General features: G+C 35.7%; 1 long non-coding RNA gene across 2 annotated transcripts in view; it reads left to right on the top strand.

Annotated features, from left to right (window-relative positions):
• LOC102399515 overlaps nt 1-21,520 on the top strand; it is a 101,377-nt gene that overhangs the window by 34,129 nt on the left and 45,728 nt on the right. The window contains exon 3 of one of the 2 annotated variants that reach the window (XR_003104305.3): nt 20,137-20,171. The exons of the other annotated variant lie outside the window; for it this stretch is intronic. This is a non-coding gene — a long non-coding RNA (uncharacterized LOC102399515). The remainder of the gene's footprint in view (nt 1-20,136; nt 20,172-21,520) is intronic. 2 annotated transcript variants of the gene reach the window in all.

The following is a 21,520-nucleotide window of genomic DNA, read 5'->3' as shown; positions in this document are numbered from 1 at the left end:
ACTTCGGGATGTTTAAACCCAGTGAATACATTTTATTACATTGTGTTGATGATATTTTAGCATACTTTGCAGGCTAGTACCTAGAAATGTCCATTCTCTTTAATTGGAATAACTGAGCATTAGTACTGGAGGGACTTTAGAAATAACCTGTTCCCATCCAATATATGAGAGACCTAAGGCAGAGAAAAGTAATAAAACATGCACCGAAACCTCTCAGCTAATAAGTAGAGGAACCAGTTTTACAATTCACTTCCTGAATTGTGGTAAGATGCCCTGTGAAGTAAATCATCATTTCTCAGTTACTTAATTAAAATAAAATAAAATAAAAAAGAATATGAAGTGTTCTATTATCACAGTATTAGATCATTGTAGAACTTAGGTTATCTTTCAAAATCATGTAATGCAACCTTGGAGTTGGTGATGATAGATTTTAGAAATAAGACATAGAAAATTGAAACAAATATCCTCCTTTGAGGCTGATTTAAAGAAATAAGCAGATCTTCAGACACTGATAAAGATTTATTTTTAAATCTAATATTTTAAAATGTATTTTGTAAAGTAAAACCATCACAATATGGAATACACTCAAGCATTAACTTATAATTTAATATCAAGCAATGGAATCAGTGAACATGTATATATAAGTTTTATAAAATCAATTCTTATTCAGTTGTCTGTGTTTGAATTATTAGGTTATGTGCAACACAGATGGATTTGAAAAAAATTTAGGGAAAGTACAGATGAAATTGTTTGAATTTATATAAGGTTACTATCGACATATTAAAACACAAAACGGAGGCTTAGAAAGAATTCTGGTTTCTTGGAATAGGAAATGAGGAAAATGAGAATAAAAACAAGTAGAAACAATCTCATGGCAGAGTGTCTGTCTGAAACTAGAATGATAATGTTTTTGTTGATGGCTTCTTAAGTGTCTCTCTCTCTTTAATAAGCTTTATTTTATAGAGCAGTTTTAGGTTCACAGCAACACTGAGAGGGAACTTCAAAAAGATCTCATATAAGCTCCCTTATTATCATCATAGACTACAGTTATAATTGATGAACCTACAATGGGAAATCATAATCACTCAAAGTCCATAGTTTACATTAGGGTTTAGTATTGGTGTTATGCATTCTCTTGATTTGGACAAATATATATTGATATATATCTATAATATTGTATCATGCAGAATAGTTTCACCATCCTAAAAATCCTCTGTGGTATGCCTGTTCTTCCTTCCCTCCCCCTGTCTCCTGGCAACCATGAATCTTATTACTGTCTCCATAGTTTTACCTTTTCCAGAAGGTCAAATAGTTGGAATCATACAGTGTGTGGTCTTTTCAGATTGGCTTCTTTCACATAGTGATATGCTTTTAAGGTTCTTCAAGTTTCTTCATGGCTTGATTGACAACAAGGAAGCCAGTGTGGCAGGAATGAAACAAACAAGAGGAAAAAGGAAGAGATGAAGTCAGAGAGCTAGCAAACTGGAAGGGGGTGAGTCATGTAGGACGTGGTAGACCATGGTAGGACTTTGGATTTCATCTTCGCTTTTCTTCTGCACTGATATTTTTTGGAACAAAATAAATTAAATATTTTACCAGTCAGGTTTATCCATATAAACAGAACCAACCAAATGAATGTGTGTGTGTGTGTGTGTGTGTATATATATATATATATATAAAATACTAAATTGGCTTAGGCAGTTATGGAAGCTGACAAGTCAAATCTGTTGTCAGCCAGCTGGAGATCCAGGAGAACTATGTTTCAGCTTGAGTATGAAGATAAGAATAACCAATGTCCCAGCTGGAAGAGAGTCAGCCAGGAGGAATTCTGCCTCACTCAGTCTTTGTCCTATTCAGGTTTTAAACTCATTGGACAAGGTCTACCCACATTAGAGAGGGCATTTCTATTGCATTCCTTCTACCAGCTCAAACGTCATTCTCATTTAGAAATACTCTCAAGAGCACACCCAGAATAAAGTTTGACCAAATGCCTGGGCATCCTATGACCCAGTCAAGTTGAAACATAGCATTAACTCTCAAAAGTGTTATTTCTTATGAATACTTCTATATCTAAATTATTATTTCAAAGAAATCAATATGTGTTAATCTGGCATTGCATAAGTAACTTTTGGATCCGTCCTTTTAATTGTTCAATCATGTCCAGCTCTTTACGACCCCATGGACTGCAGCACACCAGGCCTTCCTGTCCATCACCAACTCCCAGAGTTTACTCAAACTCATGTCCATTGAGTCAGTGATGCCATCCAACCATCTCATTCTCTGTCGTCCCCTTCTCCTCCTGCCTTCAATCTTTCCCAGCATCAGGGTGTTTTCAAATGAGTTGGTTCTTCACATCAGGTGGCCAAAGTATTGGAGTTTCAGCTTCAGCATCAGTCCTTCCAATAAATATTCAGGACTGATTTCCTTTAGGATGGACTGGTTGGATCCCCTTGCAGTCCAAGGGACTTGCAAGAGTCTTCTCCAACACCACAGTTCAAAAGCATCAATTCTTTGGCACTCAGCTTTCTTTATAGTCCAACTCTCACATCCATTCATGACTACTGGAAAAACCATAGCCTTGACTAGACGGACCTCTGTTGGCTTAAAGGCATGCTATTTTTACTTTAAATAGTCTTTATGACAGCCAGAATTTCTTTTCTTTCCTACTTTCTCATTCACTCTACTAAAAAGAAGCCTCCAAATGTCCATTATGGAGAAATTAAGTGACATTCTTTAGAACTTTATAAGCAACAGCCTAAGGAATCAGAGCTTTGAGAATGCTATTGAAATGACATGGTTTGGATATGCTCACTCCCTGAATCCTGTGAACCAAAGTATATAGTGTTACCTCAAAGGAACCCACATCTTAAAACTCCTTAGCATCATGCTGACTTTTCAGATAGATGAAATTATATTTAATAATTATAGCTTCTAGGTTGTGTTTTTAAAAAATCTCATCTAAAAATTATATTTGTATATTAAAAACATAATGAGCTTAATTAGAATAATCTTGCTTGTACTTGCTTGCTTTGTCTTGCTTGTAGCTTTCTTTCCTTTATAACGAACACATCTAAAACATTTTAGCCCTGGAGTTTCTATTTATGCTGTAAAATTAATTTCATCATCGCCAAGGTTATTGAGTTATCCTTCAAGGAGCACTAGAGTCAGGCTACACTAGAACAATTATTCACATCTCATTACAACTCCACGTTCAGTGGTATCATGTTGAAATAACTTGAAATTGACCATAATAGAAGTTTTGACACCACATAAATGAAAAAATGCAACATATCAGAGTCCTTTGCCTTCTCCTCCTCCACCTCTTCCCCAAACACCCTACAAGCTGATTGTTAAACATTACTACTTATTACTCTTATTTAGGAATATTTTTACTATGTATACTAAGAAAAATTTATTATATTAAAAAATTTAAATCTCTTTTCAATGCAGTTTAAAAAATAAATAATTTTTATAATTTTATGCAGTCAAAATGGAAATGTCTGCCTGTTTTTAAGTCCTATGTTTTTTTAATCACGTCTAAGAAATTCATAAAGTAAAAAGTGTGTAAATGAAATGTAATAATAGTTGCTATTAAATAATTGTTATTTAATAGTTAATAGTTGCACGCATAGTTCCTAGTTGCATGTCTGACTCTTTTGTGACCCCTTGGACTGTAGTCCATCAGACTTCTCTGTCCGTGAACTTCCCCAGGCAAGAATACCGGAGTGGATTGCCATTTCCTACCCCTGGAGATCCACTCAATCCTGTATTTATAGGCCTATACTCCCATACTTGAAACTCAGGGGACTAGATGTATTTTGAAATTCGGATTTCCTTTTTAATTTTGGAAAGATATTATGCTGTAATAGTGTATGGTATTATAGAATTTCCTATTATTATTATTTTTTTGGTGGGGAGGCAGCCATAATCAATACATGCATATTTCTTCAGGGACTGGAATGCATAATCGCATTAAATAGGATAAAGATCATGAGTAACCTCATATCTAGTCTGGTTAGGTTTTATCTTCAAGTAAGTTTATGTTAGATTTACAGAAGGGATTATGGAGCTCCATAGTTCCTTGACCATTGAAAAGATGGTTAATAAGCAGTATCTCTAAAAATGCACTGAGAAATGATGATCTAGACAAAGCAGAGAGGAAGTCAGTTCAAAAGGCCAAAGAGTTCTCTGGAACTCCAGTGAGCTCAGTAGCGATGTGATGCTCCAGGCAGGTAAAAGGTCTGCAGAGTAAGGTTTTTGCTCAACATCTTTTGTGACTGTACAATACAAACCAGGCACAGAGCCATATTCAGCTTCTTAGTCAAATCCTAACATGTATGCATCACAGGTGTGCATTCTGTACACTCTGGAAAGGGGGTGGTGTGAGAGAGCTTTATGGATGAACTGAAAGATTTACTGAGTCATCTGAAGAAAACCAGCGTGGGAAAATTCTCTTCTGCCAATGTAGAGAAGGAGCAGGAAACAACCAGCCTCTGAATGGGCTGCCACGTCCCCACATGTAGAAACAGGCCTGCTGCTCACACACTTTCAGGAGTATTATGAAACAAGGAAAGCCTGTATCCTTGGATTGGGTTTGAACTCTTTGAAAAAATTCAGAGAACTGATTATGATTCATACATACCAGTCATAAAAATAAAGCAGTATTTCTTTGCAAGCTCATGCTGCATACAATAAAACATATTCTCTTTGAAAAGTCAAATCCATCCACTTATGTCCACATAGTCATTAGGTACAACACAGGCAGGCAAACATGAATGGCGACATCTCCTAGCTTAGAGGGCTCTGTATTGCCTTTGATTTCCAGTGGAATGGTTTTAAGTCATGAAAAGTAGAAGTTAGAATGCATGCTCGTATTCATATATTTTTATTTACACAGTCCATGTAATATATGTTTCATGTGAATTGTTCACTCTCAGTCTACCCAGTACGTAGTATTTTAAAGTATTTTGCAATGTGTTTAAGCTACATGATAACACAAAAATCAGTGTATAATTTATCAACATGAATAAAAATAAGGGCTTATCAGTTAAAAATCCATAAGATGAACTAGAGGTAGATTTAAAACCAGGCAATTTTATTTTATCCCTGATTTGGTCACACTTGAATCTTATATCCTTTTTTCTAGCTGCTTAACTTCTTTGAAATGATATTCCACCCTTATCAAATAATTATTGTAATTGTGTTTTAATGATTAATTGCAGCTGAAAATATTTTCTAGAAATGTAGAGCACTATTGTTTTTCATATATGCATTTTACAAACAGTTTTTGAGTTCACTAAATGCCAGGCAGTTCTGGCTCTTGGTGTATATAAGATGTAAAAATGGGCATTTCTAGAAGGCAGATGATGGGAGAAAGATGACTATGAAATGCTCATGGTGTGATCTAATAGTGTAGATAGCATTTATATTCTATTGCACATCCTATAGTAATATGTATGTGAAACAGGGAGAATACTCTAGAGAAATAAATGCATGCTTATTAGCTCTGAATTATAGTAAGTGAATGGAGGAGGAAATGGCAACCCACTCTAGTATTCTTGCTGGGAAAATCCCACAGACAGAGGAGCCTGGTGGGCTACAGCCCATGGGGTTGCAAAGAATCAGACATGACTGAAGAGACTGAGCATAGTAAGTGAAAATGCTCACATAGGAAGACCACTGAGGAACTAAATAGGGCACTTCAAAAGTTAATGTGTATTTGGAAGAAGAGTAATCACCGGATGAAATGGAAATGAAGGAGGGAGAGCAGTAGGAGGGAAGAAGAGACATTAGGTTAATAAGGCTAATTAGTTTCACAGTTCACAGATAACAGCATAGAAAGGAAGATAATCCAGGGCATAAAAATAAATAACAAGTAAATGTTGGAGATGGTTAGAAGAAATATCTCTATAACATAACTACTAAAACAGATGAGATTTTATGCTCCCTACAGTCTGAAATGTCTCTTTTAAATTGCCTGTGGGGTATTAGGGTTGTTTATGAGATGTTGTGCATGGGATTTCTAGCAGGGGAGATTCACCATGGGAAATAACAGTGTAAAAGTTAACAAGTGTATGAAGTTATTATATTAAAGATTTGTCAAAATATTTTCCTAATAAAGCTATGAAAAATATAAACATGCTAACACATACTTGATAGAAGTACAAATTGAAACCTTTCTGAAAGTGATTTAGGGCATGTAAGAATTGAAGTGCATATTTTATGAGCCAGTAATTTTAGTTCTAGAGATCTAATTTATAGAAACAAAAAGCCCAGCCTTTAATTGAATAGGTCAGAAGATATTTATTGCATTATTCTTTATACAAATGTACAAACCATTAACTAAAACCCTTGGGACAAAATATGTTTAAGAATTCTGATGGTTAGGGATTTTTATAGCAATAATATGAAGCATATTCTATATATTATTAATACCACTAGGGGGCTGGGGCTGCACCTCATAATGAAACACATTTATATTTCTTCAGCAAAATGTATGAGTGTTCAAATTAACTAGGTTAAATAAAGATTATAAATAGCTTCATATGCTTCAGGTCAGGTTTCTCAACATGAATTAGAAAGAAGTTTAAAATTTGAATTGGCAAATAAGTTATTGAGAACCTATAATTAAATTTCAGAAAGGAATTATCTGAACACCTATAGAAAATGTTCAGCTTCTATTTACAATACTATGTTAGATTTATAAGTGTTGATTTGGAAAAATGACTCTGATACATTGTGTAAAGGGAAACGATAATTTTTCAAATTAACAAGAATAGTATATCCCATTTGTGTGGGGAAGAAGAACATCTGCATCTCTACATTTGTATTTTGTTGTAAGCATGGGAAAAAGAATAGATGTGTTTGCACAAAAGATAGTTATGTAATATAATTTTAAATCATCATAATGTAATAAGAAGGTTTAAAAATAAGGTGGACTTATTGAGTGTATCATAAACTTTGACCTCACATGCTTGGTTTGTAGCAATAACGGCTTTTTATAGATATTTTGTAGCAACGAGTGTAGTTAATGTCTCATCATTCTCTGATAAGACAAGCAGTTCACAAAATGTGTGATTATCATTTAGATGCAAAAATGTATTAACTCAATTAATTAAAATTGCAAAGAGAGCAATTAAAAGGTAGGAGGGATATTCATCTATTATTGCTGACAAAATAAGTTCCTTTAACTAAATATAAAAATGACATTTAGATTGAGGAAATTGTAGCCTGTAAAGAATCAATTCTCCCTTCTTAAAATCATTAAAATCATGGTGTATGTTGCATTGTGTGGGAAAATTCTTATTTATTGATGTGGGTATAAAAGAGTATAGAATGTAAAAATTAATGAAACAATGTTAAAAACTTACTAAGTTTAGGATCCCAATTCTGTTAACTGACTGATGAGTATTAAAAATTAATTTTGCTAAATGCTTGACTGTATGTTAGAATTAAATTAGTTTTTTAGCATATCAGTCAGTTCAGTCACTCAGTCATGTCTGACTCTTGGAGACCCCATGGACTGCAGCAAGCCGGGCTTCCCTGTCTATCACCAACTCCCAGAGCTTGCTCAAACACATGTCCACCAGTCAGTGATGCCATCCAACAATCTCATCCTCTATCATCCCCCTCTCCTCTTGCCTTCTCTCTTTCCCAGCATTGGGGTCTTTTCCAATAAGTCAGTTCTTCCCATTAAGTGATCAAAGTATTGGAGTTTCAACTTCAACATCAGTCCTTCCAATGAATATTCAGGACTGATTTCCTTTAGGATGGACTGGTTTGATCTCCTTGCAGTCCAAGGGACTCTCAAGAGTCTTCTCCAGCACCACAGCATGAATTCTTCGGTGCTCAGCTTTCTTTATAGTCCAACTCTCACATCCATACATGACTATTGAAAAAACCATAGCTTTATCTAGACAGACCTTTGTTGGCAAAGTAATGTCTCTGGTTTTTAATATGCTGTCTAGGTTGGTCATAACTTTTCTACCAAGGAGTAAGCGTCTTTTAATTTCATGGCTGCAGTCACCATCTGTAGTGATTTTGGAGCCCAAAAAAATAAAGTCTGCCACTGTTTCCATTGCTTCCCCATCTATTTGCCATGAAGTGATGGGACCGAATGCCATGATCTTAGTTTTTGGAATGTTCAGTTTTAAGCCAACATTTTCACTCTCCTATTTCACTTTGATCAAGAGGCTCTTTAGTTCTTCGCTTTCTGCCATAAGGGTGGTGTCATCTACATATCTGAGGTTACTGATATTTCTCCCGGCAATCTTGACTCCAGCTAGTGCTCCATCCAGCCTGGCATTTCGCATGATGTACTCTGCATATAAGTTAGATAAGCAGGATAACAATATACAGCCTTTTTGTACTCTTTTCCAATTTGAAACCAGTCTATCTTTCCATGTCCAGTTCTAACTGTTGCTTCTTTACTGTTGCATACAGATTTCTCAGGAGGCAAGTCAGGTGGTCTGGCATTCCCATCTCTTTCAGAATTTTCCAGTTTGTTGTGATCCACACAGTCAAAGGTTTTGGCATAGTCAATAAAGCAGATGTAAATGTTTTTCTGGAACTCTCTTGCTTTTTCAGTGATCCAATGGATGTTGGCAATTTGACCTCTGGTTCCTCTGCCTTTTCTAAACCCAGCTTGAGCATATGGAAGTTGGACCTTTGTTGGCAAAGTTGTCTCTGCTTTTTAATATGCTGTCTAGTTTTGTCATAGCCTTTCTTCTAAGGAGCAACTGGCTTTTAATTTCATGGCTGCAGTCACCATCTGCAGTGATTTTGGAGCCCAAGAAAATAAAGTCTGTCACTGTTTCCATTGTTTCCTTATCTATTTGCCATGAAGTGATGGGATCTTCATTTTTTGAATGTTGCATTTTAAGCCAGCATTTTCACTTTCCTCTTTCACTTTCATCAAGAGACTCTTTAGTACTTCTTTGCTTTCTGCCATAAGGGTTGTGTCATCTGCATGTCTGAGGTTATTGATATTTCTCCTGGGAATCTTGATTCCAGCTTGTGTTTCATCCAGCCTGGCATTTTGCATGATGTACTCTGCATGTAAGTTAAACAAACAGGGAGACAATATACAGCCTTGATGTCCCAATTTAGAACCAGTCTATTGTTCATGTCCAGTTCTAACTATGGCTTTTTGACCTGCATACAGATTTCTCAGCATATATGGAGCATCTAAACTTCCAGAAGTTATCAAATTGTTTTGGAAGCTCAACTTTATACAATGGACTGAGGTTAACCATATATTATAAGGACCTGCAAGAAAAATATTTTAAGAAGTATTATAGAATAAGAACTTCAGTATCTTTCATTAAGGAACATCCTTTGTACATTCAGCCAAGAGGGACTGGTTGTTACCTTATTTGCATGGCATGGCTCTGTTAGGTGGTAAAGACTGGTGGCAACTCTTAGACTCTTAGCGTGTGCCTGGGACTAACTCTTTATTACAAATTTTGAATGTTCCTTCACCAGAATTCTTGAAAAAGAATATCCTTTCCAAAGAGTTGTTATAATTCAATAAAATGGGCTATCTAAAGTTAATGTGAAGCTCATCTCTCTGATTACACCTTTGCCCTCGTATATGTTCTACTCAAGGAGATAGTAATTCTGTGGGGAAAAAAAAAAAAAAAGGAGAAGTAACACCTTTCTTCTGCTCAAAACCTTCCAGTAGTTTCTTATCTCACTCTGTAAACATTGAAATCTTTGTAATGACCTGTAAGTCCCCACATGATCCAGTTCTCAGCTAATGTATTGCCCTCATTTCTTTGGGATCCCACTGCTTAAGCCACACTAGCCTCTTTGCTTTTCAAGAAAATATGAGGCCCACTCTTGACTCAGAGCGTTTGCACTTTGTATTTCTTCTGACTGGAATATTTTTCCCCTAAATGTTCTCATGCCTCAGTTTTTCACATCTTTCAAATCTTTACCCAGATCTCACCTTCTTGGTGAAGACTTCCATGGTGTCCTGTTTAAAATTTCAAACCCTACCTATAAAAGTTTTCTATTCTTAATAATTTATCTCCATACTTCCAGTAACACATAAAGTGCTATATTTTACAATTTTATTTTCTGGCTTTTATCACTAGCATATATGCTCTGTGAGACCAAGATTTTTGTCTGATTTGCTCATTATTGTAGTTCCAGTACATAGAAGAATAGATAAAACTTAGCATGCAACAATACACTGTATTTGATGAATGAGAGAAATACAAAGACAGGGGTCAAAAATAACTTTAAAGTTCTGACTGAGCAATATGAAGGGGTGAGTTGAGACGTCTCTGGCAATCCATTGGTTAAAACTCCATACTTCCACTGCAGGAAGCATGGGTTCAATCCCTGGTTGGAGAACTAAGATCCCACATGTTGCATGGTGTGGCAAAAAATAAAAATAAAAAAAGGGAATAAGTTGTCTTTAAGTGAAATGGGATATACAGATATACACTGACAGAGAATTAGGTCTTAAAGGTGAGGGAACCTGGACCTCAGTGTTTGACATGTTACATTTGAGATGCCTACCCAAGTGAAGATGTTGAGTAAACAATTGGATACCTGGGTCTTGAGTTTAAGGAACAGGTTTACTCAGAAGAGAGTTGGGAGTCATTGACATATAGAAAGAAGATGATATTGCAAAAAAATTGAGTGTAGAGAGAAGGGAAAAGAGGCCTAAGATTAAGGCATGATTCATTTCAACACTAGCAGGCAAAGGAGATAAGTTATTCATCAAAGAAGAGGATAAACACAGCCAGTGAGTTGAAAGGAAGTTCATGAGGGGAGTGATATCTTAGAAACCAAGAGAAGAGAGTATTTCAAAGGAGAAAAGAGTAACTGACTACATCAAATACTGCTGACAGATCGAGTAAGGTGGGGACTGAGAATTGAATGAGGAGCTAGCCATGTGGAGGTCACTCAGGGTTTCACAAGAGCGGTTACAGGAGGAAGGCAATGGGGAAAGCCCGGTTCAAGCATTCCAAGGAAAAGGGGCAGTGAGGGATTGAAAAAAGTGAACATGAAATACTGAGTTCACAGAATATCATTAAAAGGAACAAAAGAATTGAAGTGGTTGTTGAAGAAGGGAGTGGATTTAAGGGATTTATTTTTGTCTTATTTAGTTTTCTTCTTTTAAAGAGAGAATTCGTGGCATAAAATGGAGAGATGCAAAAGAGAAGGAAAACTTCATAAGGCAGGAGATATCAGGAACTGCAAGAGAAATGCCCTTGAATGATGGTGAGAGTTAATGAGGCAGAGGGCACATGAGGAAGGAGGAAATTCTTCTGTAAATTGGAACATCAAAAGTTCTTATTTAGCAACAAGACAGTTGGCAAGTATATGTGACTAGATGAAGGTAGGTGGAGAGATTTGGTGGTTGGTGGTCTCTTCTGCAGCTTTGGAGAGTTTCACTAAAACAGGAAGCAGTATCACTCGGTGAAATTAAAAAATGGAGAATAAATACGATGTGGCTGTTTAGAAGAGAAGGATAGTGAATGGGTTAGGAAAACTCAATTATCATATGATTAGGGGGCAGTCTGGGTTGGTGGTCACAAATCTGAGGTGGGAGAGGTCAGTGTGTGTGTTTTCTTTATTCCAAACATCATAGCTATGCAGGCACAAAGTAAATAGAGCATGCATTGGGGTATAAGTAAGACATATGTGCATGTTCAGTTGCTTCAGTCCTGTCCAATTCTTTATGATACTATGAACTGTAACATGCCAGGCTCCTCTGTCCATGGGATTCTCCAGGCAAGACTACTGGAGTAGGTTGCCATGCCCTCCTCCAGGGGATCTTCCCCACTCAGGGATTGAACTTGCATCTCTTTCATCTCTTGCATTAGCAGGCAGATTCTTTACCACTAGCGCCATCTGGGAAGCCCATAACTAAGACAGTGATTGTAATTCTTGATCATGAGACTTAAAATGGGTAAGGGACACTTGAGAATATGAAAGGAGTAAGAAAGAATGAATGATGGCAATTTCAGAGCACCAGTGGGGTTTACAAAATACTGGAGTCAGGATACTGTGGAAAGTAAGCAGAAGATATGGTTGAAGTTGAGGATACTAAAGATCATGGCTATGGAGAAGTTGGGCTTTGCTGGTGGCTCAGACAGTAAAGAATCTGCCTGCAATGTGGGAGATGGGAGGCCTGGGTTCGATCCCTGGGTTAGAAAGATCCTCTGAAGGAGGGCATGGCAACCCACTCCAGTATTCTTGCCTTAAGTATCCCCATGGACAGAGGAGCCTGGTTGGCTATAGATCATGGGGCCGCAAAGAGTACGACATGATTGAGCAACTAAGCACAGCACAGCCTGGAGAGGTTATAGCTATTAAAATTGACAAGGTCTAGGTTATGAATAAGAGAGTATGTGGCTGAGGTGTTTGTAGAGTGGAAAGAGGACAGAAACTGAGAGGCCAAGCATTGGGGTATTCCCTCCCTGAATTATGACTGTAGATATGTACCAGGAACAAAATAAAAAACTAAATCTTTAATGAAAAGGGAAAATAAGCCAAAAGTTGGTAGATGACTACAACAATGAGGGCTAGTCTTGCTATATTAATCCTGTATCATAGAGTTTTTCAGTGGAGAATAAGGGAGAAGGGTCTGGAAACAACCATGAGAATTAAGAAGGATGCCTTCAACACATACCAATGGAAAGGATTTTAGTGGAAATATATACTCAGAGGAGAGACTGGTTGCAGTTATATCAGATAAGGAAAAGAGCATTCAGAGAAAGGTTTGAGGGGATTTTTCAGGTAACTGACCTTGATTAATCTAGAAAGAATCAAGAGAGGGTTTGGAGTTTGATGCATGTGAGATCTTAGTTCCCCAACCCGGGATCGAACTCATGCTTCTTCTAGTAGAAGTGCAGAATATTAACCACTGAACGATCAGGGCAGTTCAGTTCCTGTCTTAGTGACTTGAACATGTCCTGTCCTGCATGTTGTTTAGTCGCTTTAGTTGTGTCCAACTCTTTTGTGACCCCATGGACTGCAGCTCACCAGGCTCCTCTGTCCATGGGATTCTTCAGGCAAGGATACTGAAGTCGGTTGCCATGCCCTTCTCCAATTGTATTGCTCAAACATATGAAAGAAAAATGGTGGGCTTAATTTATTAGTAACATTATTTTTATCATTGTTTTTATTTGAGGAAACATAGCAAATAATTGGAAACATAAAAGCCTCCTCTTTTAAGGTCAAATTTCTATTCAAAAGTCCTGTTTAGCCCTGCAGGACTACAACTCTCAGATATTGAGTATTAAATTTTCCTTGAGACCAAAAATACCCTAGCTTAGCCAAAGCTTATGAGATCAGATTTCTGTTTGTGTCTATCGTGCATACTTTCAACCTCATTGAAACTGCAATTGTCAGAAAAGGATAAATAATATTCTTTTTACATGAGTAAAATTCCCAGCTCAGTAGAAGACTTGGTTTGACCTGGATTAATGAGCTATGAAAGCTCAGCTATCAATAGGGCTCCTACAACAGTAGAATTTACCTGGCTTCACCTGGCTTTGTTCACCATTCTTCAAGATTCAGTGTTCAGGGGCCCTGGGAATTCTTCCCTAACTTCTCCAAGTCTTGGTTAGTGACAGATTTACAGTATCCTTGCTAAACCCTAACTGTAAAACACACTCAATCACTTGTTCTGGAAGTGTCTTTCCAAGAACTGCAGAATCAGCATTTCTCTGGAACTTGTTAGTAATGCAAGATTTTGTGTCACATCACCTCTTGAATCAGAAATTTGTGGGGTTGGCACTCAGCGGTGTGTTCAGATGTTCCAGGTGATTGAAGACCATTGTACTGAACATATTCTGTTTGATCTTTTATTTACCTATTTAGCTCCTAGCATAGTAGTGGTCCCAAGAATGTGTCCAGCACATATTTATTATATCAATTATCAAAATGAAATCCAGGCTATACAGCTTCTCAAGTCTAGCTAGAGGGTAGATGCAATCAGTGTTTAGTTGCTCTTTGTGTCTGACTCTGCGACCATGGACTGTATCCCATCAGGCTCCTCTGTCTGTGGAATTCTCTGGCCTGGCATACTACAGTCCCTGGGGTCACAAAGAGTCGGACATGACTGGGCAACTGAACAAGATGCAATCAATTTTATTTTACAGTTAAAAAAAAAAGAGTGACAAAAATAAAAGAATTTCTTTTTGTAAGGACAGTGAGTGGAAAATAAATTTTGAAACAGATAAAAGGAAAATAAAAATACTGATAATATATGATTTATTGTTTAGTTATTGTTTTGGTCTAGTTTTTGGCTATATATAAATCAAATATTCATTCTTCTCCATAGATTTTTATCTCTTTTCCTTTAGAAACTCGTGCTGAAAGAGTGAATATTAACTTCTTTCAACATTAGGTAGAGAATAACTCTTAGAATAGTTGCAAGTATATTTTAACTGTCACAAAGTGATTTATATCTATTAAGAGCAAATTATGCCAATACATGAGTATGTATCAATATGATACATTTGTGTATATCTATAGGTATGCAGCATGTACACATATGATTCTTGTATGTATAACTATGTGATACATGTATACATGTTTACAAAAGACAAAATAGTAATAAATTTATTTAACTTTAAATCTACATGAGAAATTATATAGTTAATAATTTCCCCTCCGTGACAGTTTTTTCTGAATGAGTATTAATAAATTTAGTTGAATTTCCAAACCATCGTGCGGTACTAGCATATACAAGCAAGATCTAACTGCTATTTTATAATCAAATGTGTTTGACAAGTAAATAGTAGTCTTGTGATTATGTACAACTTGTCTATGTATGAATCTAGAAGCATAAGCTGGAATCAAGATTGCTGGGAGAAGTATCAATAACCTCGGATATGCAGATGACACCACCCTTATGGCAGAAAGTGAAGAGGAACTAAAAAGCCTCTTGATGAAAGTGAAAGAGGAGAGTGAAAAAGATGGCTTAAAGCTCAACATTCAGAAAACTAAGATCATGGCATCTGGTCCCATCACTTCATGGGAAATAGATGGGGAAACAGTGGAAGCAGTGTCAGACTTTATTTTGGGGGGCTCCAAAATCACTGCGGATGGTGATTTCAGCCATGAAATTAAAAGATGCTTACTCCTTGGAAGGAAAGTTATGACCAACCTAGATAGCATGTTCAAAAGCAGAGACATTACTTTTCCAATAAAGGTCCATCTAGTCAAGGCTATGGTTCTTCCAGTGGTCATGTATGGATGATAGAGTTGGACTGTGAAGAAAGCCGAGCACCGATGAATTGGTGCCTTTGAACTGTGATGTTGGAGAAAACTCTTGAGAGTCCCTTGGACTGCAAGGATATCCAGCCAGTCCATTCTAAAGGAGATCAGCCCTGGGTGTTCATTGGAAGGACTGATGCTGAAGCTGAAACTCCAATACTTTGGCCACCTCATGTGAAGAGTTGACTCATTGGAAAAGGCTCTGATGCTGGGAGGGATTGTGGGCAGGAGGAGAACGGGGCCACAGAGGATGAGATGGATGGATGGCATCACCGACTCGACGGACATGAGTTTGGGTAAACTCTGGGAGTTGGTGATGGACAGGGAGGCCTGGAGTGCTGCGATTCATGGGATTGCAAAGAGTCAGACACAACTGAGCCACCGAACTGAACTGAACTGATAGTCCCTTATAAACAGTAGATGTGAAGATGACAGTTTCTGCTTGAGTTAATAAGTATGCACATTAATTTATCAGTGTATAAAGATTTATTTTTTTGAATGAGGGGACTTTCTCTGAAGTATGGGCTATATTAATCTCTCACCAGTTAGACTCACCATTTAAGCAAGTCATTTAAATTTATTTTCCTTTCAATAGTTTAGATTTCCATCCTGTTATTTTAGCTCTTGCATCACTAGAGGCCACTGTTGTCTTTTCGATATATTTCGTAAGTAGGAAAGTCTTTAAATGCACTTGTCTGAATGATCTCAAAAGCAATAGATTTTAGAATAGGAGAATTATGTGTACTATATTTTGTGAAATCAGGCTATTTGAAATAAGAACGATTTTTAATATTAAGGCAAAATGTGAAATTTTTATTTAAAATGTTTCATTATATTTTTACCAAATATAGATGTTATTTCTCACATGGCATTGTTTTCCCCCAAAATGAATATTCCTCAATAATTATAGAAGGATTATAGATCTATTTTCCATGAAATATCTTTGGAAAATAATGGTTTCTAAAAGATCCACCAAAGGTAAAATAGTATGGTTAAAGGTATTGACTGCCAACAGTTATTGACTGTAAGAATATTATATCCAATACATCATTTAATACTCATTACAGTCTTATGAATTAGCTACCAGTGGTATTCTCAATGTAGGTTGAGAAATCTAGGGTACTGAAAATGTAAATAAATGCCCAAGATTGTATGCCATTAACATTATATTAATGTTATAGGTTTTCTCAAAAGGGCCACTAAAAAAGTATATATGGAATATAATTGTACATGTGTGTAAGTGTGTATGAGGTTATATGTATAGAATTATATATATACACACACTCACAAATTCTGATAGTGATATCATTGTCCAGAATTGTGCAAGATCTGAGATTTTACCCTACTTGCTAGAAAATTAACCTTTTAGTGTTTAATATATCCTGACCGAAAACACAAAACTCCCAGGTCTGAGACAAAGGACTTTATTGCTCACAGCCAGAGCAATGGTCAGAGCTTCCTAATTGTGTCAGTTTCCCCCTGCCCCCTCAGTCTCACAGATTCCTGCATATGCAGTGGATTGTAGCACAGCAGGAGGACACTCGACTTGGGGGATTTACTGCTTCTGCAGCAAGTGTGCACAAGCCTGCTCTTGGAGGGAGAGATGGTGCCTCATGGAGGTTTCTCCCTGCAATCACAACCTTGAGAAATATCTCAGGTAGAGTGTGTCAGAGTGTTAAATTCTTAGAATACTCAGCAATTTCATCCAGATACCACGGCAGATTGCCTCTCTAAACAGTAATCATTTGTTGTTGATAAAAAGAGATTTTAATTTTTTATATGTTTTATTACATTTTACACATTTTTAATGATTGTCTCCTCAATCTTCAAAGGAAGGAGGAATGGATAATAAATGCAGTGCTGTAAAACCAAGACAGTGATCCATACATTTCCCTCAAATGCATTTCTGGGCCTTTCTTGTAGTCTGTATTAAATTTGCTTTGCTGTCTCAGCATGTATTGTTTGTTTCCCCATTCTGTCTTGTTACATTCTCATTTATTTAATAAAAAATTTATTCAGTACCTACTTGGTGTAGGTAAAATTTTTGTGTTAAAAGCACTTTCATAGCCTCAAAGTAGAAATTGTATTTCATCTAGTTATGATGTAGTTTTTAAAATATATATATAACTTGTAACATTATATCAAGTATGATGTATCTAAGACAAATTGCATTTATAAACTTTCTTTTTATGAATATTAGCAGCTATAATGCTGCTAAAACTGTTTCTATTTTTTCAGTGAGATACAGTTGATTTACAATATTATATTAGTTTTAGGCATATAGCATAGTGATTCAGTTTTGTTATAGACTATACTCTATTAAAAGTTATTACAAAATAATGGCTATGATTCCCTGTGCTATACAATATATACTTGTTGTTCATCTGTTTTATGCATGGTACTTTGTACCTTTAATCCCATACTCCTGACATGCTCTTCTCCCATTCCCTCTCCTCTCTGGTAACCACTAATTTGTTTTCTATCTCCCTGAGTCTATTTTGCATATACATTCATTTATATTATTTTTTTGATTATACATGTAAGTTATATCATATAGTATTTGCCTTCCTCTGTCTGACTTATTTCACTAAGCATAATATTCTCTAGGTCTAGTCACCTTGCTGCAAATGTCAGAATTTAATTTTTTTTATGGCAAAGCAATATGTGTATGTATATAATATATATAGCAAATTATTTATTCATTCATCCCATGATGGGCACTTGGCCATTGTATACAGTGCTGTTATGAATACTGGGGCATGTATATCTTTTTGAGTTGGTGTTTTCATTTTTTCCAGGTATAAATCCAGGAGAGGAATTGCTGGATCATGTAATAATTCTATTTTTCCTTTTTTGAAGGACCTCCATACTATTTTTTATAGTGGCTGTTCTGATAATTTATGTTTCCACCAACAATGTATAAAGGTTCCCTTTTATTCACATCCTCTCTAACATTTGTTATTTGTAGACTTTTTGATGGTAACCATCTGATAACTCTGTTGTCTTAATTTGCATTTTCATGAACATCTTTTCATTAAAATTGTTTCTTGTTTTATTTTATAAAATAGCTTTAACTTTTAACTATTGAAATCTAGTAGTATTTTCTAAACAGTTTTATTTTTATAACAATAACAGTTTATAAACTGTTAATAAAAGGAGTTTCTCAAGATAAAATAATTTGAAACGACTATTAATAATAATTTTGCCAAAGAAATAATGTTTTACATTACCATTATCTTATTAATACATTCTACTTTAGTACACATAACATCGTCTTTTACTGAAAAGCATAGAATAAGAAAGCATAGAATTAGAAAGAAAATCATAGAATAAGAAAAAGAACTGGATTATTAAATGTCCTCAAAATCCAAATATCAGAGAATATAATTTTAAATAGAATATATTTTAGAGAGTGGTAACTTAATACTGGACTTGATAACGTGTGTTCGTTCAGTCACTTTAGTTTTTGCAACCCTATAGACTGTAGCCTGTCAGGCTCCTCTGTCCATGGTATTCTCCAGGCAAGAATACTGAAGGGAGTTGCCATGTCCTCCTCCAGGAATCTTCCTGACTCAAAAACTGAACCTGCACCTCTTGAGTCTCCTGCATTGCAAGCGGATTCTTTGCCCCAGTAAAATAAGTGTGTTATTTAAATCCACACTAACTTTTCATTTTTTTCCAGTAAAAATAAATGGCAGGATCTAATTCCAAATTTCATACATTGCTATATAACATTGGGTTGTTCACCTATTTTCACCCATTCTAGGAAAAAGTATTACTGAAGAGTTTTTCTAAAATTTTAAAAATGTAACTAACATATTGGTAAAGATAATATACATTTTATCATGAAAACAGGTTCAGTATACCTTTGTACAGTGAAAGATTTTTCACTTTTAATCAAAATTCCAATATTCTACTTCTTAAGTTATTAAATTTCAATTGTGAATTTAATTTTTTGGGAAACTGGAGATCTTTGTAAGTAGCAGAAAACTTGAGGTTTTGCTATTCTACCTGAATTATTCTACCTGAACTATATCCACATAATTCAGAAAGGATGTGCCTGCAAATACACTTATGAGGTCACCACCCACTCTTTGCATGAACATTGTCCAAATTTATTTTTCATATTATACAAGGGTACTGATACCTGTTCATTCAAATATTTTAAATTAATTTAGAGTAGCATCATGCAGTAGAAGGACGTATACAGGTTTTAGAATAAGACAAGTTGCAACATTAGCTCTGCCATTTACTAACCAAAAATATTTAAAAACATTATTTATTTATTTGGCTGTGTCAAGTCTTAGTTGTGGCAAGTGGGATCTTTCATTGTGGTGCCTGGACTCTATTGTGGTGTGTGGGCTCAGTCGTTGTGGCTGACAAGCTTAGTTGCTTTTCGACATGTGGACTCTTAGTTCCCTGACTAGGAATTGAACCCAAGTACCCTGCATTGCAAAGTGTATTTATTCTTAACCACTGGACCACCAGGGAAGTCCCAGTATTTACATTTTCTGAATCTCAATTCTCTCAATTTCTTGCTCATCCTTGAAATATCAGAGTAAAGATGTGGGGAAGATAAAATCATCTTCATCACATGAAATGACAGAGGTTAGGGACCTAGAGGCCTGCCTAGAAATCAATGTTAGTTACTCTTGTTTCTTTTGCCATTCCCTTTACATCAATATTTATGGTGCCTTTGTAGCCCATACACTATCTTGTACACAGAAAGAATATAGGCCTTTAAATAATATAATTAATAACAGTACTCTAAATGATGAAAGAAAGAAATATGATCATATCAAGCTATTCTAAAATATTTATGGAAAGTTCATTTCTTTTTGTATCAGTAAATATAATTCAAAAATATTTCACCAGATATTTCTTTCTTTGAAGGAGCAGAGGGTCAACTACAAATTTATCATCTGGAGGTAAGGATATTTTTTTACCTGTTAGTTAATGATGATAAAGATCACTATTTTTTAATTCCATGAAAGTTTTCTATCAATTGCATAAGTTTACTTCTTTGGAAATCTAATGTGATATATGATTAAATAATGCTAGAAACATATATTCCTTTGAAAACAAAGGAATAATTGATTATTTCCTCTTCACTTTTAATCAAAAAATCCTGTCATAAAATTAGATAGGAAGTTGATGGAACATCTGGGAGGCTTTATTAGTGCTATTTAAGTAGCTAATTACTAGGAGAAGGAAGAAGAATGTGCTTTAGATTGCAGACTTCCTGAGAATGCAAAGGAGTTTAGAGTTTATTCCATAAAATGGTTATTGTCCTGTCAATCATATTTTACAACTAGTCTCTGTAAGGTCCCATAAACATCAGCAAGTTTGCTCAACCAAAAATAGATCCCTAAGTATTCTTATCTTTACAGATAAAACATCCCAAACTCATTGTGAGTTCTAGGAGAAATGAATTCTTCTGAGGTGCTCTGTTGACATGGTAACCTTGTTGGATATTTCTCCAGGATACTTAATGTACAAACTGTTGTGTTAATTATGGCATTGTATCTGTACCTCGATAAAAGGGTCATAAAATTGGTAAGATAAATTATCGATCCTTGGATTTATGATATAGTGTGTTTGGGAGAGAGTTATGAGCAAATTAATACAAGAATGGTTGCATTGAATAAAGGCTGTTGAACAAGCTGATGTGACATTTTGATAGCTAAACCTTCACTTGTCATTGCGCTCACACATGCAGATTGTGTTTTAAACAGCTGACTAAAATAACCAGCTACTGTTATTTGGTTACTGAATGAACAATTAGATGAGCTGTCTACAAACTTTTTTTATAAGAATGAGGTAGTGAGCATTTTTAGCTTTATAAGTCAGAAGGTCTCTGTCCTAAATAGTCAGCTCTGCTATTGCATCATGAAAACAGTCAGAGAGACAATATGTAAATTAAAGGGCATGGTTGTGTTTCATAAATAAAATTTATTTACCAAAAACCAGTTAGCAGGTCGAACTTGGAAGGTGAGCTGAAGTTGGCCTATCCTTGAATTAGACCAGTCACAGCATTTTAGCTTATGTACTCCATCTAAACTTACATACCATGAAGAGAGATTTCATCTGTTCTCACCCCCGACATGCAGAGTTTGCATAGCACCTGAAAGATAGGAGTTAAAACATTTTGTTAACTTAAAAGGTAATTGTGTATACACTATAAAATAATTTCTAATAACTCTAAATTGTTGTTTCCTTCTCTGGTAGCTCAGTTGGTAAAGAATCTACCTGAAATTGCAGGAGACCTGGGTTCGAT

This window comes from Bubalus bubalis, chromosome 17 (genome assembly GCF_019923935.1).
Source record: "Bubalus bubalis isolate 160015118507 breed Murrah chromosome 17, NDDB_SH_1, whole genome shotgun sequence".
NCBI classification, from domain to species: Eukaryota; Metazoa; Chordata; class Mammalia; order Artiodactyla; family Bovidae; genus Bubalus; species Bubalus bubalis.
Note: the sequence above shows the minus strand (reverse complement) of the source record. Positions and strands in the feature narration are given on the sequence as shown.